Source organism: Danio rerio, chromosome 1, assembly GCF_052040795.2.
Source record: "Danio rerio strain M-AB ecotype USA chromosome 1, GRCz13ab, whole genome shotgun sequence".
Taxonomy (NCBI): domain Eukaryota; kingdom Metazoa; phylum Chordata; class Actinopteri; order Cypriniformes; family Danionidae; genus Danio; species Danio rerio.
Genome location: NC_141021.1, coordinates 40,723,592 through 40,738,935, shown reverse-complemented (window position 1 = coordinate 40,738,935; position 15,344 = coordinate 40,723,592). Strand labels below are relative to the sequence as shown.

General features: G+C 34.5%; 1 long non-coding RNA gene across 1 annotated transcript; it reads right to left on the bottom strand.

Moving 5' to 3' along the window:
* Positions 1–448: 448 nt before the first annotated feature.
* LOC141386127 (uncharacterized) lies at positions 449–14,995 on the bottom strand. Its single transcript, XR_015476741.1, has 3 exons — positions 14,863–14,995; positions 7,252–7,375; positions 449–4,163 (listed from the first exon to the last, which is right to left on the bottom strand). It is a non-coding gene; the product is annotated as an uncharacterized LOC141386127 (long non-coding RNA).
* Positions 14,996–15,344: the final 349 nt, after the last annotated feature.

The window sequence follows — 15,344 nt, the reverse complement described above, 5'->3', positions numbered from 1 at the left end:
AAATGGGCACAACATAACCACCATGATTCCTTGTGCCCATTTCAATCCTGTGAGTTACATTACGCACAGAATCATATTAACTGCATGCTCCAGGCAGTGTTTGATTGGTCACAATGTTTCCTAAGGGGATTACAAAGATACAATTTATAATATTTAAGCTTATTATACATTAAACTTGAAAATGGGTGAGTCAGTTTCACTAAAGCTAGACTATTAAATTAAGGGACTTTGCTAAAGCCCACCGTGCGGTGCCATGTCTTTACATTCAAACCACCTGTAGAAACTCTTCTCTAAAACAAACACTCCACTTACTCTAGCACCTTATTCTCTGAATACTAAAAAGCTATTTTGTATAATAAGCACTTGTTGATTTTGTTTTTAAATACATTAAATAAATGTTATAATTTAGTTATAGTTATTGTTAAATGAAACAACTTGAGCAGCTCTCTAATTTAACTTATACATTTATTTAAAATTAAGCTCCATCCCAACTCCCAACAAATTGATGCAGAGCATTAAGTCTTTGATGTGTACATATTGTCATGTTGCGAGAAATTATTTCATTTCATGCTTTCTTTTGTTTGTACTAAAAACCACAAAGTATACTTAAAATCATCACAGGCATAATTAACCCAATTTATGAAAACTATGCATCATCATAACCAAAGTGAATTAAGTGTTAATTTATTTAATTAAAAAAGGTTTCTTTTCAATTGATGTGCAGATTTTTTTTCAGGTGCACTGAAAAACAATATTGTGTTTAAACACCATGATTCATTAGATTTACCACTTGTTTAAAGGCAAGTGGTTGCAAACTATTTATTTGGGCTGAATTTAAACAAACTAATTAAGTTGAACACTAGTGAATTTAGTTTGTTTGTTTTAACTCAACCCATATAAATTGTTTGCAACTATTTACCTTGTGATTTTTCTTTTTTTCAGTGTCACATGATTTAGATAATATTTCAGGTTTTATCAAAATGAATAAAATAAAAATTGTTGTGTCAGTTGTGTAAAGTGTTTCCGTAATCAGAGAAATCAATCAAATAATAAATAGTAATAAAAGTAATAAGTAATAAGTAATAAAACAACTTAAAAATAAGTATTTTAGAATCTCAGTTCATGACTATTATAATCAATTTCTTTTTAAATGTCAAAGTGAATGAACTTTTTAACAGACTTGAATTTAGGAAATTATGTTAAAAAATGTGGTAAATGTTTTGTTCATTTTTTTATTAAAGTAAACAAATGATCCAGACTTTGTTTCTAATTTCTGGAAGAAAAAAAGACAAAACAATAAAATCTTAATTTCTTAATTGAAAATAAAAAATAAAATAAAACAAGGTTTACATGGGAATCACCCATATAGGTATTGCTCAACCCTACACTGTAAAGAACACAGGGCTCCACACATTGATGGTTGTCAAAACACTATTAGTTCCCAACTAATTTAGTTTGGTTGTTGATATATTTTAAAATAGAAAATAACTCGGTGGCTCAGTGGTTAGCACCTCACAGCAAGAAGGTTGCTGGTTCAAGCTGGACCAGTTGGCATTTCTGTGTGGAGTTTGCATGTTCTCCTGGTGTTGGCGTGGGTTTCCTCCAGGTACTCCGGTTTCTCCCACAGTCCAAAGACATTTGCTACAGGTGAATTACTTAAACTAAAAATGGCCATAGTGTATGTGTGAGAATGTGAGAGTGTATGTTTCCTAGTTCTGGGTTGCAGCAGGAAGGGTATCTGCTGTGTAAAACATATGCTAGATAAGCTGGCGGTTCATTCCACTGTGGTGACCCTGGTGAATAAAGGGACTAAGCCAAAGGAAAAAGAATGAATGAATAAATAAAATAAAATGTTATTTTGACAACTAACTACACTGTAAAAAAATCCCAGGTTCCACACAATTGCTTCACATGGTCCCAACACAAGTTAACTTAATTGTTTTAACAAACAATTTAAGTGAATTTAACAAAAAACACTTAATTCGTCCCCAAAAAAACTGAACAAGTAGCAAAAAAAATCTAACCAACTTTGTGTGCATTTATTTTGTTCCCAATTCCTAGCACAGAAGCTAATTGTATCTCCTTTAAGAACAGACACAACAGTACAATCAGAACACTCATGAAGCATTCCACAATCGGAACGAAAAAAACTGAACAATCTGGCAGGAGATGAGCCTCTGAGATCCCATTGAAGCCCTGAGGAGGCCTGGGTAAAGTTTGACTACAGGTTAAGCACATTTAACTAATCACTACCTCAGCTAAAAGATATGCAGCTTGCTTATATCATGGTAAGGAGGAAGCTGTGACAAGAGATAAAGAATGTGCCGAAGGACATGCCTTAAAGACTGTCTGACATTCTTTCACGAATGAGAAGTATACTCTCATTGGAATTAATAGTTAATGAATACTTTACATTTTGCAGTAAGTAAAACAAACAAATAAAAAAGCTTCTCAAATACAATTTAATGAAGCTTCTCAGACTAGGCTCGTAAGTGTAGTTCATTCTAAAGTTACAATTTATTCACTGTTTCCTGAACAACCGGTTTCAAATCTTAGGAGTTAACGCACACAACAAAATATATTTGAATAATGTTGGAAATATGTCAGTCACTTTATTAGGTACACCTGTCCAAGTGCAAACTTCTAATCAGCCAATTACATTGCTGCACCTCAATGCATTTAGGCATGTAGGCATGGTCAAGATGATCTGCTGCAGTTCAAACCAAGCATCAGAATGGGAAAGAAAATTTATTTAAGTGACTTTCAACGTGGCATGGTTGTTGGTGCTAGACAGGCTGGTCTAAGTATTTCAGAAACTGCTGATCTACTGGGATTTTCACACACCGCTATCTCTAGGATTTACAGAGAATTGTCCAAAAATTATAAAATATTCAACAAGCCGCAGTTCTTTGGGTGGAAATGCCTTGATGCCAAAGGTCAGAGAAGAATGGCCAGACAGGTTATAGTTGATGGAAAAGCAACAGCAACTCAACCACTCGTTACAACCGAGGTGTGCAGAGGAGCATCTCTGAAAGCACAGCATGTTAAACCTTGAGGCAGATGGGCTACAGCAGCAGAAGACCACACCGGGTGCCACTCTATCAGCTAGAAACTGGTAACTGAGGCTATACAATTCACACAGGCTCACCAAAATTGCACAATAGAAGATTGGGAAAATTTTGCCTGGTCTGATAAGTCTCGATTTCTGCTGCTGCTAGCATAAGAATTTGGCATCAACAACATGAAAGCATGGATCCATCCTGCCTTGTATCAATGGTTCAGGCTGGTGGTGTAATGGTATTTTCTTAGCACACTTTGGGCCCAATAGCACCAACTCTGAGCATTGTATTAATGCCACAGCCTACCTGACTATTGTTGCTGACCATGTCCATCCCTTTATGACCACAGTATACCCATCTTCTGATGGCTACTTCTAGCAGGATAGCACGCCATGTCATAAAATGTGAATCATCTCAGACTGGTTTCTTGAACATGACAATGAGTTTACAGTACATAAATGGCCTCCACAGTCACCAGTCTCAATCCAATACAGCACCTTTGGGATGTGATGGAACGGGATATTTGCATCATGGATGCGCAGCCAACAAATATGCAGCAACTGCATAATGTTATTATGTCAATATGAACCAAAATCTCTGAGGAATATTTCCAGTACCTTGTTGAATCTATGCCATAAATAATTAGGGCAGTTCTGAAGGCAAAAGGGGGTCCAACCCGGTACTAGTAAGGTGTACCTAATAAAGTGGCCGGAGAGTATGTTCAAGAGAAAAAAGAAAAGTGTTTAAAACAAGTGGAGGAAGAGTAAATGATGAATTTAAAATTGTAGGTGAATTATCCCTTTGATATGGTCTGTAAAATGTAGCTTTAATTCCCTCCTCCTGACGCTATAATATTAATAGTAATAATATTAAATTATATGTAAATGTCACTACTGAGACAGTAAAAACAAATGTCTAACAGCTTACTATGATCCTGCAAGAAGTACCAACCCTGAGCGCTGGTTATTTCCTGACCCTGATGCCGTAACTCATGTTCACTTTGGCAATCAATGTGCATTCGAACAGATTCATTACAAAGCAGCTGAAATATTCTTCCCCTGAAAGTTGTGTGCGTGCTCTGGACTTCCTCCATGGATAATAGTTCTGTGAAAGGACAGAGAGGTTGAGTGTTTCCTTGTGTCTTCGACTTTGTGTTTATCTGTGTGCATGTGTGTGTTCTAGGTTTAGCTTCTGGTCACCAAAGCAAGATAACAAAAAACAATGAGAGTTTATGTATAAAGATTTAGAATAAAGTTTCTTGTCTTGGATTGAAGAGATGTATTTTTTTAATTTTTTTTTATTTTTTTAAATCTGTGTTTTCAAGTTTATGAATTAATTAAAAAGGAAATAAATTCATCTGCCTAATAACTTTGCCATGTAATTGTAGAAGAGTTTTTTTTAAGTTCATATTTACAGTTAAATGATTATTTGATGAAATATTAGTAGTTAATTTAGATGACACGTTTTTAAACATTATCTTTATTATTATTACTAACACTACTACAAAAACAAATTAATATTTACATTTAGCTGTAATACTACTATACTACTAACTATAGTAGTAGAAGTAATACTTATAATTAATAGTAACATTAACTATACTATTAAAAACAACAAAATTATTAACAACATTAACAGCAACAACAACTTAAAATAATTATAATAACAAAAAACAACACTAATATAAATAGTAATGACGATGGCTGATGATGATGATAATAATAATGACAATGATGCCATTAAAATAATCATTATTATTGTAATTAAACAATAGTTGAGACAGAATTCTGAGGTTTAGTTTGTTTTGTTAACTGAAAAAGCCTAAATATCCATTAAGTGTTATTATTTGGAAGGTTGTTGATAGTTTTTGGCGCCCCCCTCAGGACACAGTGAATGCCGGTCAAGACAAGAAACAAACACTGCCTTTTAGTTACTATATTCTTTGTAAGTTTAAGCAGCATGATGAACAATTATCTGTTTAAATCTACCCTTTATAATATTACACCATGTCAATGGAAACCAAATATGAAACACAAAAAACAAAAGGAACCATTAAAATATTTTCTGAAACTGTAAGATTTGTTTTGCAATTCACTCTGAAAACACAAAGCAACTCTACTGGGAAAACAAATTAGACAAGCAAGGCAAATTGCTGGTCGAGGGGAAAACAGTTAAAATTAAATATAGCAAAAAGTTTGTCTTATTGAAATACTTTTACGAGTGTGTAGTTGCGTCATACTGAGTCTCTGTGGACATCTGGACTGTACCGTTCAGACAACAGCTGTGAATGTTTGTTTATTTTAGCAGTTCACTTTCACTGCACTGCTCAGTATCACATCTTTATAGAGAAATCAAACTCCTACAAAAGTTTTTCCTACAATTTTATTGTTTAACAATTTATATGCATACATATGTCAAACATTAAAGGAAAAATAAAAAAAAAATCTATCTATATATCTATTCTATTCTATCTATCCATCCATCTACACATTTTTATATATATATATATATATATATATATATATATATATATATATATATATATATATATATATATATATATATATATATATATATATATATATATATATATATATATATATATATATATATGTGAGTGCCAACTGAGCCAAGGCTGAACCAGCGACCTTCTTGCTGTGAGGTGACAGCACTCACAGTGCTGTCGCCTCACAGCAAGAAGGTCGCTGGTTCGAGCCTTGGCTCAGTTGGCGTTTCTGTGTGGAGTTTGCATGTTCTCCCTGCGTTCGCTTGGGTTTCCTCCACAGTTCAAAGACATGCGGTACAGGTGAATTGGGTAGGCTAAATTGTCCGTAGTGTATGAGTGTGTGTGAATGAGTGTGTGTGGATATTTCCCCAGAGATGGATTGCGGCTGGAAGGGCATCCGCTGTGTAAAAAAAGTGCTGGATAAGTTGGCGGTTCATTCCGCTATGGCAACCCCGGATTAATAAAGGGACTAAGCCGACTATTTTTAAACTTGTTAAATCTACAAATAATTTGCCATATTATTTCAGCAGAGACAGCAGTAGATCTCTTCAGGAAAATCATAATGTATGTCTAGACCTACTACGTCAGTGTTTATTTGTCTTGCGTGTAATTCATCACAGTCCTGGAGGGGCTTAAGTGTTTCAAACATTGTTGACAACTGCACGTAACCATCAGCCAGGACAGATTATGGTGTGAGAAGACCTCAGAAATAAGTTATTGGAAAAGTAAGGTTGATTTTGACTGAAGGCTTAAAATAAAATGTACATACCTAACATGCTGAGATACCCATTATATTTTATCATTCACTTTCCTTCAGCTTATTACCTCCTTTAACATGGTTCGCCACAACAGAATGAACCACTTACTGCTGGGTAACATGGGGAACTTCCTGGGAAGCACCCACACACAATATTATTCCATCATTCATTCATTTTCCTTTGGCTTAGTTCTTTAACTTATCAGGGGTTACCAGGGAATAAACCACCAACTTGTATGTTTTACACACTTCATGCTCCTCCAGCTGCAAACCAGTACTGGGAAACACACACACATACACCACAACCAATTTAGTTTATTTAATTCACCTATATCGCATGTCTCTGGAATGCGAGGGAAACCGGAGCACCTGGAAGTAACCAACACAAAGAGAAACTCCACATAGAAATGCCAACTGACCCATCCAGAACTTGAACCAGCAGCTTTCTAGCTGCAAGACAGCTAACCACTGAGCCACAATGTAACCTTTACAATATTATATTATATTATATTATATTATATTATATTATATTATATTATATTATATTATATTATATTATATTATATTATATTATATTATATTATATTATATTATCAGCCATTTAATTAGATACACTTGTCCAACATTTCTAATCCAATCATATGGCAGCAACAATGCATTTAGGCATGTGGACATGCTCAAGACAATCTGCTGCAGTTTAAGCCGAGCATCAAAATGAAGAAAGGTAATTTAAGTGACTTTAAACGTGGCATGGTTGTTGATGCCAGACAGTATTTTCTTAAAATACTGAGTATTTTAAGAAACTGCTGATCTACTGTAACTTTCAAATATCCAGTGAGCGGCAGTTCTGTGAGCACAATGCAGTTTTGATGCCAAGGTTCAGAGGAGAACAGCCAGACTGGTTTGAGATGATTGAAAGGTAACAGTACCTCAAATGACAAGTAACTCTTTATAACCGAGGTATGCAGAGGAGCATCTCTAAACACTTATGTCCAACCTTGAGGCGTATGGGCTACAGCAGAAGAAGACCACACCAGGTGCCACTCCTGTCAGCTAAGAACAGGAAACAGAGGCTAAAATTCACACAGGCTCACCAAAATTGGACAACTGGCATTGTCAACATAAAAGCAGATTCATCCTGCCTTGTATCAATGGTTCAGGCTGGTGGTGGTGGTGTAAAGGTAAAGGGGATATTTTCTTGATACACTTTGGGCCCATTAGTACCAATTGGGCATCATGTCAACACCACCGCCTACTTGAGTATTGTTGCTGACTATGTCCATAATTTAATGACCACAGTGTACCCATATTCTGATGGCTAGTTCCAGAAGAATAACGCGCCATGTCATAAACTGCAAATCATCTCAGACTGGTTTCTTGAATCTATGCCACAAAGTAGTAAGGCCGTTCTGAAGGCAAAAGGGGTCCACCTGTACTAGTAAGGTGTACCTAATAAGAGAAGGTGAGTATTATATTATATTATTAAATTACATTATATTATACTATATTATATTACATTATATCATATTATTATATAGAGCATTAGTTTGCATCTGTTTATGTTCTATTGTTTTTAGTTTTGATTTTCCTTGTTTTCCTGATTTGAATTTTAGTGGATGCAAATAGTCATGTGATTAATGTTCTTCTTTCTTTAGATAAATTTTACTATTTGTATTGTGTCATTAAATTCAAATTGACAAAATATAAAATAAAATGGGTGAAGTGTCACAGTTGTACATTAACAAAAAAGTACATGACTTCTAAGAAGCCCAAATCTAGATGACCCGAAAGTGTCCTCCCTTGTCAGAAGGAAGAGGAAATGTGCAAACATGCCATTATTGTTGGCAAAACGGCAGACAAATCTGAGATAAGCGAGAGGTGTTTAGTTCATATATTCTTCACAGACTATGGTGGGAAAATCTAACACAATATTGCATTTTCTGCCAGTTCCAGCAGTGCATACAGGAGATTTCTTCAATGTAAACACAGCAAGACAGTCTCTTGGGATTGTGTCTGTAGGCATTGTAAACTTCGCTGCTTTTGCACACACTGCCAAACACAGAGAGAGCAGCCTGACATTTCAACAGAACATTTTGTAAATGAACTGAAGTCTTTAAAACTCAATTGATGAAGACAAAAACTTGTAAAAGACATCTAAAAGACGTTCTGCAAGTACACAGAAGGCATATAAAAAGGCTGTGTACATCGTCTCGCTGGTGTTTCTAGGCACTTGAGGCTCAATCAGCTCTCAGGTTTACTGAGTGCCTCTATGTTTATTTTACATCAGGAGAGCCAAGTGGCCCAAATACTTGCCTATGTGCTCGTTTCTAATGATAAGATGTTATTGTAGGGCTTCCCATGAGCATGTGAAAACTGTTTTGACTGGCAGGCAATGAGCTCTTGGCGGCTGGCCAAGGAAAATAACTCCGCTCCTACTGGCAAAGAAAATAAGCGTTGAGAGTGGTGTAAATTTGTAATCAAGGGACCTGGAGGAAATTCTTTTCGGAACAAAACAATGAAATAAAATGAACGCTAATTTAAGGGGTTAGCAAAAGAGACAGCCAGAGAGCAAATATTTAGTCCATGAGGCAATGTAAACATGTAATGCAATTAGAATGGAATTGTTCATATTTTTAAATGGTATGCGTTATACATCCGTGGAAGTTGTTGTATTAAAGAGAAAAAAAAATATTTACATATTTATGATATTACATTCAAAATTTACACATCTCGCTACACATCACATTAACTTACAATAACGACAGCGGTATAGTGAAGGTAAACTACTTAATTGTATGCAAGTAACCATAAACAATACTCGAGTAACTGGATTCTGTTAATAAATAATACTTAGTATTTACACTGTAACAAGTACTTCCTCAAAATGTAACAAAAGAAAATTTAATCAATACTTTTGAATGTCCTCTAAACATTCAACAAGTAGTATTGGTACAGTAAAACATTTCGGTGTCAAGTAACATGAGAAACAACAATTTCAATATCACTCATCAAACAATATTTACCATTTTCAGTATTTAATACAGCATTACTGTTTTTTTTTTATTTTATTTTATTTATTTTTTTTGTCTAGCGAGATCTGGCAACACAAATGAGTCACACACACACACACATTTTACTTAAGTATTAAATACATAAATGCATTAGGGATGCTGCGATGCAGCTTTCCTTGTCATGCAAATTGACCCATACTGAGTACCGATTCTGATGCTTCAAGCCTTACAATGCATAAAGCACATTTTCCATCAAAGTATGATACTTGAATGGAGATCTCTCCTTACCTAAGAGAATAAATGAAGTATGTTGCATATAATCCCTTAAACGTGCCTCTTATAACCATTTAGTGTGGACATTTCTTGGTCAGAAGTAGCTTCACGGAACATAATAGATAAAACAAATAAAAATATTGGTAGGAAAAACAACTGACAAAACAATTTAAAAACATTGCAAATGATGGGAGAATAATTTAACATGTTTCAATCAAGAAAAAGTTTGAGCGCATATTCGATGCATAAGAAGTTAAAATGCACACCTATAAATACATGTTTGTTTAATGCATTAAGTATATAACAAAAAAGGTATATGATTAAATATTCAAGTTTAAAAAGTTATTTTAACGTTTTTTTATTTTGTTCAGCCAGGTTTTAGTGAACTTGCATTATTGTCAAAAACAGAACTTTCAGTTCATATATGTAAAAAGGTCCAAACACATGCAAGGTCATTAGGATTTTGCTCTCCATCTAGCATGTCTGGTTCCTCTGGGTGTAAACTCATATACAAACACCAGTGATCAGTTCATGAGATCGGCCAGATTGGAGAGTACCGATCGAGTCATTAAATGTGATTATCGGCCAATACCGATCTCTGGCTGATCGATCAGAGCATCCCAAAAATGCATCCCAATACAAAATATTGTTGTGTGTCTATACAGCACGTCACACTTCCAAAATTGTGATGATACTAATGTTTGAACATTGAGAAAAAAATCCTTGTATATCTAAAATTTTGGATTTATGGGAAATTTCACCCCAGCTACCAGAAAAAGAAAGTAAAATAAAGGACGTTAAAATGCAGAGATTTCCTGTAATTCTGAAATACTTTTTGATAAGTTTATCATAGAATTTCTGTATTTTCTTGAGCTATATTTAATAAGCAACTTTATATAAATATTGTGGAAAGTTATACATTTTGAACAGTGCTATAATTCAAATAATCATTCTTAAGTGCAAAACAGTGTTTTAATCACTTATTTACCAAAAATTATCATGGCTGCAACAAAATTCAAGTAGAAATTAAAAAAAAAAAAAACGTTTGGAAGCTTCAACAGGCATACTCTACAGGCTTTACTTTACCTTGCCATGTCCACTTACTAATGTGTCTGAGCTTTCAGTATGAGCTTACCTCATAAGTGCAAGTTTATCAAGTCATTATTATTATTATTAAAGTGGGTAGATGAGGTTGTGATATTTTCTTATTATCTGTATGTAAATCAAAATTGATTCAAAGCTAATACCTCCAATCCACATGATCAATTAGAAGAGATACAGCATTCAACACTGAGCTAATTACTGCTCATATCTTTTGCTAACATCCAGGCAAGTTTCTCTCAAAATTCAGAGAACTTTTCCATTATGACTTTTGAAAAAACTAATTTAACAACCAAAACACAGCTTCAAACATAGCTGAAAGTCAAATAAACTCATCTGTGATTCTAATTATATCTTTCTCATTTTACTCTCTCCATCTCATTTGCTTATGCCCTCCAACCTTTAAAATACTCTCATTAACTTGAATGATTAGCTCAATTAGCCTCGCGCTGCCCGAGAGGTGCAGATGCCGGCATGGCCGCGACAAACCAATCAGGAAGGTAAAGAGTTCATAGACATGCATGAGGTCCTACTAATTAGGAGTGAAAATGAGCCTAATGTGGAGGGATCTGGAATGGCGAGGCTGGTGAAAGGGAAAAAAGTGAGCTTGCATAAACATACACGACTTTAAGAAAGAGGAGGAATGCAAAAAGTATTCGCTCACTGAGTGCTTTCTCTGATCTCCCCCAGCCCACTTTCGGGACAGTGATTAATGAGTGAGGGCTTTACAGCAGAGCAACAGAGCCCTGCGCTCAATGGCCAATCAACAGAACCTAATGACACATTCATTATGAATGGATCCCTATTCTCATCTTTCATTCACCATTTCTTTCTTTCTTTCTTTTTTTTTTCTCAAATAAAGACCTGAGTGGGATTATTATTGCAATCTATAGACCCGGTCTAGTCTGCTTTTTATTCATCCTGAAACTATTGTTGCAAAGCATTACATCACAGACCAAATCCAAACTATCAGGTTCCAGTCAAGAAGTTTAAGAGACCTGAAGATACACTTGACTTGAATTCTGAAGAGCATATTTTCTGTGAATGTGTCAAAATGGATTTTAAATTATTTGCCCAATTAATTTATTTTAGATTTAGATTTGATGCTCGTTGTTGGGTTCCAAAATAAGACCAAACAAGCCAAGTACCTAAGCAGATTGAAGCCTATTAAAATAGGAATATTTGATTATAAGTTTAGTTCCATAGGAAAACCAAAGATTAAACATAAGATCTGGTAGATATTGTGTCTAATTCTGGCCAACAATGATTTTGTTAACAGACAGGATGAGGCGACTGACTGACAGACTGTATTCACAATAGTGTTTGCTTTTGCTCACCAAGGTTGCATTTGTTTGATCAAAATATGATAAAACAAATCACGTGAAAAAGACTACTGGACACACACTCTCCTCTTGTTCTTCCAAAACAAAACTGACTTATAGACTTAGGCCTAATACCAATTCTACGCCTTAGCCCTTTCCCTTACCCCTCGTTTTGCGTGAAGGGTTGGGGTGTCCCAATTCTCTTTAGCTTGAAGGCGTAGGGCTAAGGGAAAGCGATGAATAGCCCTTCCAACGAAGATTTTTCAGGACCACACTCGAAACCAAGGGGTAAGAAAATTTCCCAGAATACACCAGCCAAAACAGCACGATTGCAGCACCCAAAATTAAAGAGATGCCCAAATTTTTATTTTTTGTCATCAAGACGACTTTTTACAACAAACAAGCACGTTTTGATATTTTTATAACCGCGTTTGTGTTTTACAGTCATGCTTTAAAAAAAAAAGCTAAAATAAAAACCACAAACTTTTGCAATCTATAATCCATAATCATAAATCCTGTATAGCAATTCCACAACATTCTGACACTCGATGACACTCAAATACACTGTCAGAAAAGTCTAATGGCTGGGAATTACCTTTTTACAGTGTCTGCTATAATGTTAATGCTGTTTTCTTGTGTGTTTACATAGATGAATATGGCCACTGTGTAAATGTACAGTAGTTATTACTGTATTCTTATTGCCACATTAGATCGTTATGATAACATAATCTATGCCTTCAGCGATTTCCTGAAGATAAATACCAAAAAATAACAACTTGAATAACTACAGCAGTCGCGATCCTCTGATCTCATTTGAAGAAAAAGCTCACAATGACATATGATGACGTGTGCAGGCGCTGTAATGCTGTCCCAATTCTTAGGGGTACATTTTAAAGCCCTTCCCCTTCACCCTCAGTTTTAAAGGCCAGAGAAGGGGTAGGGGTACAAAAATAGAAATGGGATTGGGCCTTACTTAGACTTATATTGCTATTCTCTGTTGATTTGATGTACTTATTTTGTCCTCACTTGTAAGTTGCTTATGATAATATTATCTTTTTTTATTTAAAAACAGTGCAATTTGTTCCAGAGATGGCAAGCCTAAACTTTCAAAATTATTTCTTGTTACATGCTTCTTCAGAAATCATTGTATGATTATTCTATTACGCACAATTGCTGCTTAAGAAACATTACATAATAATAATAATAATAATAATAATACAATTAATAATAATAATAATAATAATATCATCAATGTTGTAACAATAATTAATTAAAAAAATGTTAACAAATAAAATCAAAAAGGCATAAAAACCAAAACCTCACTTACTATCCTTCTGTTTAGTCCTTGATTTATCAGGGGTTGCCACAAAAAACTGAACTGAACTTAAACACTAAAAACTACCCTGATACAGTTACTATGACCATTTATGTGAAGCTGCTTTGACACAATCTACATTGTAAAAGCGCTATACAAATAAAGCTGAAAAAAATATATTTAAAAAATAAATGTGGGATGTGGTTTGAATGCCTATTTAGCACTGGGAAACATCCATACACTCTCTCATTCACACACACTATTTTCATGTATTTGGACTGTGGGGGAAACCAGAGCACCCAGAAGAAACCCATGCGAATACAGGGAGAACATGTAAAAACCTAAACCTGATGCACTGAAAGAACTATCTGATATAAATAATGACTTAATTAAGCCACATTAAAACAAAGAGAGAAATTTCTTTTTTTTTTTCAATTACACCCAATTAGTTCATATTGTTTTAACGACAATAGCATAAAATATAGTTATATTATCACAGAAATATTTTTCAAAAAGAATTAGTTTTAGATTCATAAATTGTCATTACTACAATAGGGCAAATTAGATTTTATACTGATTTATCATTTTAAAGTTTACATTTATCAGCAACATTTGTTTTCCTATGGGACCCAAACAGCACTTATTTGAAATATAACACTTTTGTGGCATAATAATTCTTTACCCCTACTTTCAATTAAATTTTATTTCTCTCTGAATGTAATATAATTTATTATTTAAAAAAAAAAACTGCAGAAATAAATATACAAACAATGTTTTTTTTTTATTAATTATACCTGTTCAAAAACACACCTTTATTAACATTTTAAACTGTTAGTGACACTAAGAGTCCAATTCAAATTGGACAACATTTAATAAATCAACTTGAAACAACATGTTCAAATAAAAAAGTGGGACTGACTACAAAATTGTACTGCTGAAAGCTGTAAATACTGAGAACCCTGCATGCAGTCTCTAGATAGCAGAGAAGAGGTTATAAAAGGTTCCTATTCACATCTGGTCCTTGCCAGAGGCCTGATGATTCCACAGGGGCTTCCTGGGGCTCAAGTTATGTTACGTAGTAGGGTCAGAATATGGGTCAATGACATTCACACTGAAGAAAATGAACACTACCTTTTCTGCCAAGAAATGTTTAGCTCGCATATACACACTCACTCTTCGTTCTATATAATGCAATTTAATTTAATTTGAAAAAAATATATATGTTAAAAATTTTAATTAAAATAACAATATGACTACTAAGAAATTAAGTATTTTTTACGAATTATCAATAAGGCCCATACAATAATTTTGTTTATATGCACAGTGGCAGATTATTGTATCATGGCTAGGCAGAGACCTTGTGTACTTCAGTTCAGTTCAGTGAGCTCCAACTGTCTAGAAAACACACACCAGCTCCAAAAGAATCTGTCTGACATCTACAAATTTGGCTATTTAATATACACGCTGACCAAATGCACTGTGTAATGACACTAACACACACACACACACACGCCTAACCATTCTTTTCCTCTCCTCGGCTGCTGATTTCAGAGTAATTCAGATTGTGTCTGCAGTCTCCAGTCCACTGAAGGGAATGTCTGGAGGAACAAGTCAGTGACCCTCTCAGTGTTGTCAAATGCAGAGAGAAAATCTGACGAAGAACAGTTTTACATCATTGCCTTGTACAAAGAAAGAAACATAAGAAGGGTAAAGCTTTCCTGTGAGACCAACAAGTCAGATCTTTGATGCCTCACTGCAAAACATTACTTGGACAGATCTTTCATGTTTTTTTTTTTTTCAAAAACGGAAATCTGATAAATGTGAAATCTTGTGTTATAACGCCCAACACCAAGAGACCATCCAAAGGTTGGCTGAACTCATAAACTGCTCAAATTACAACTAAAATGAATCGTACACTACATTACGAAAAACACTTCCCAATTGCTTATGCTAAAATATAGAAGTCTGGCTTTAATTTTGACTTAAATTATGTCCATATT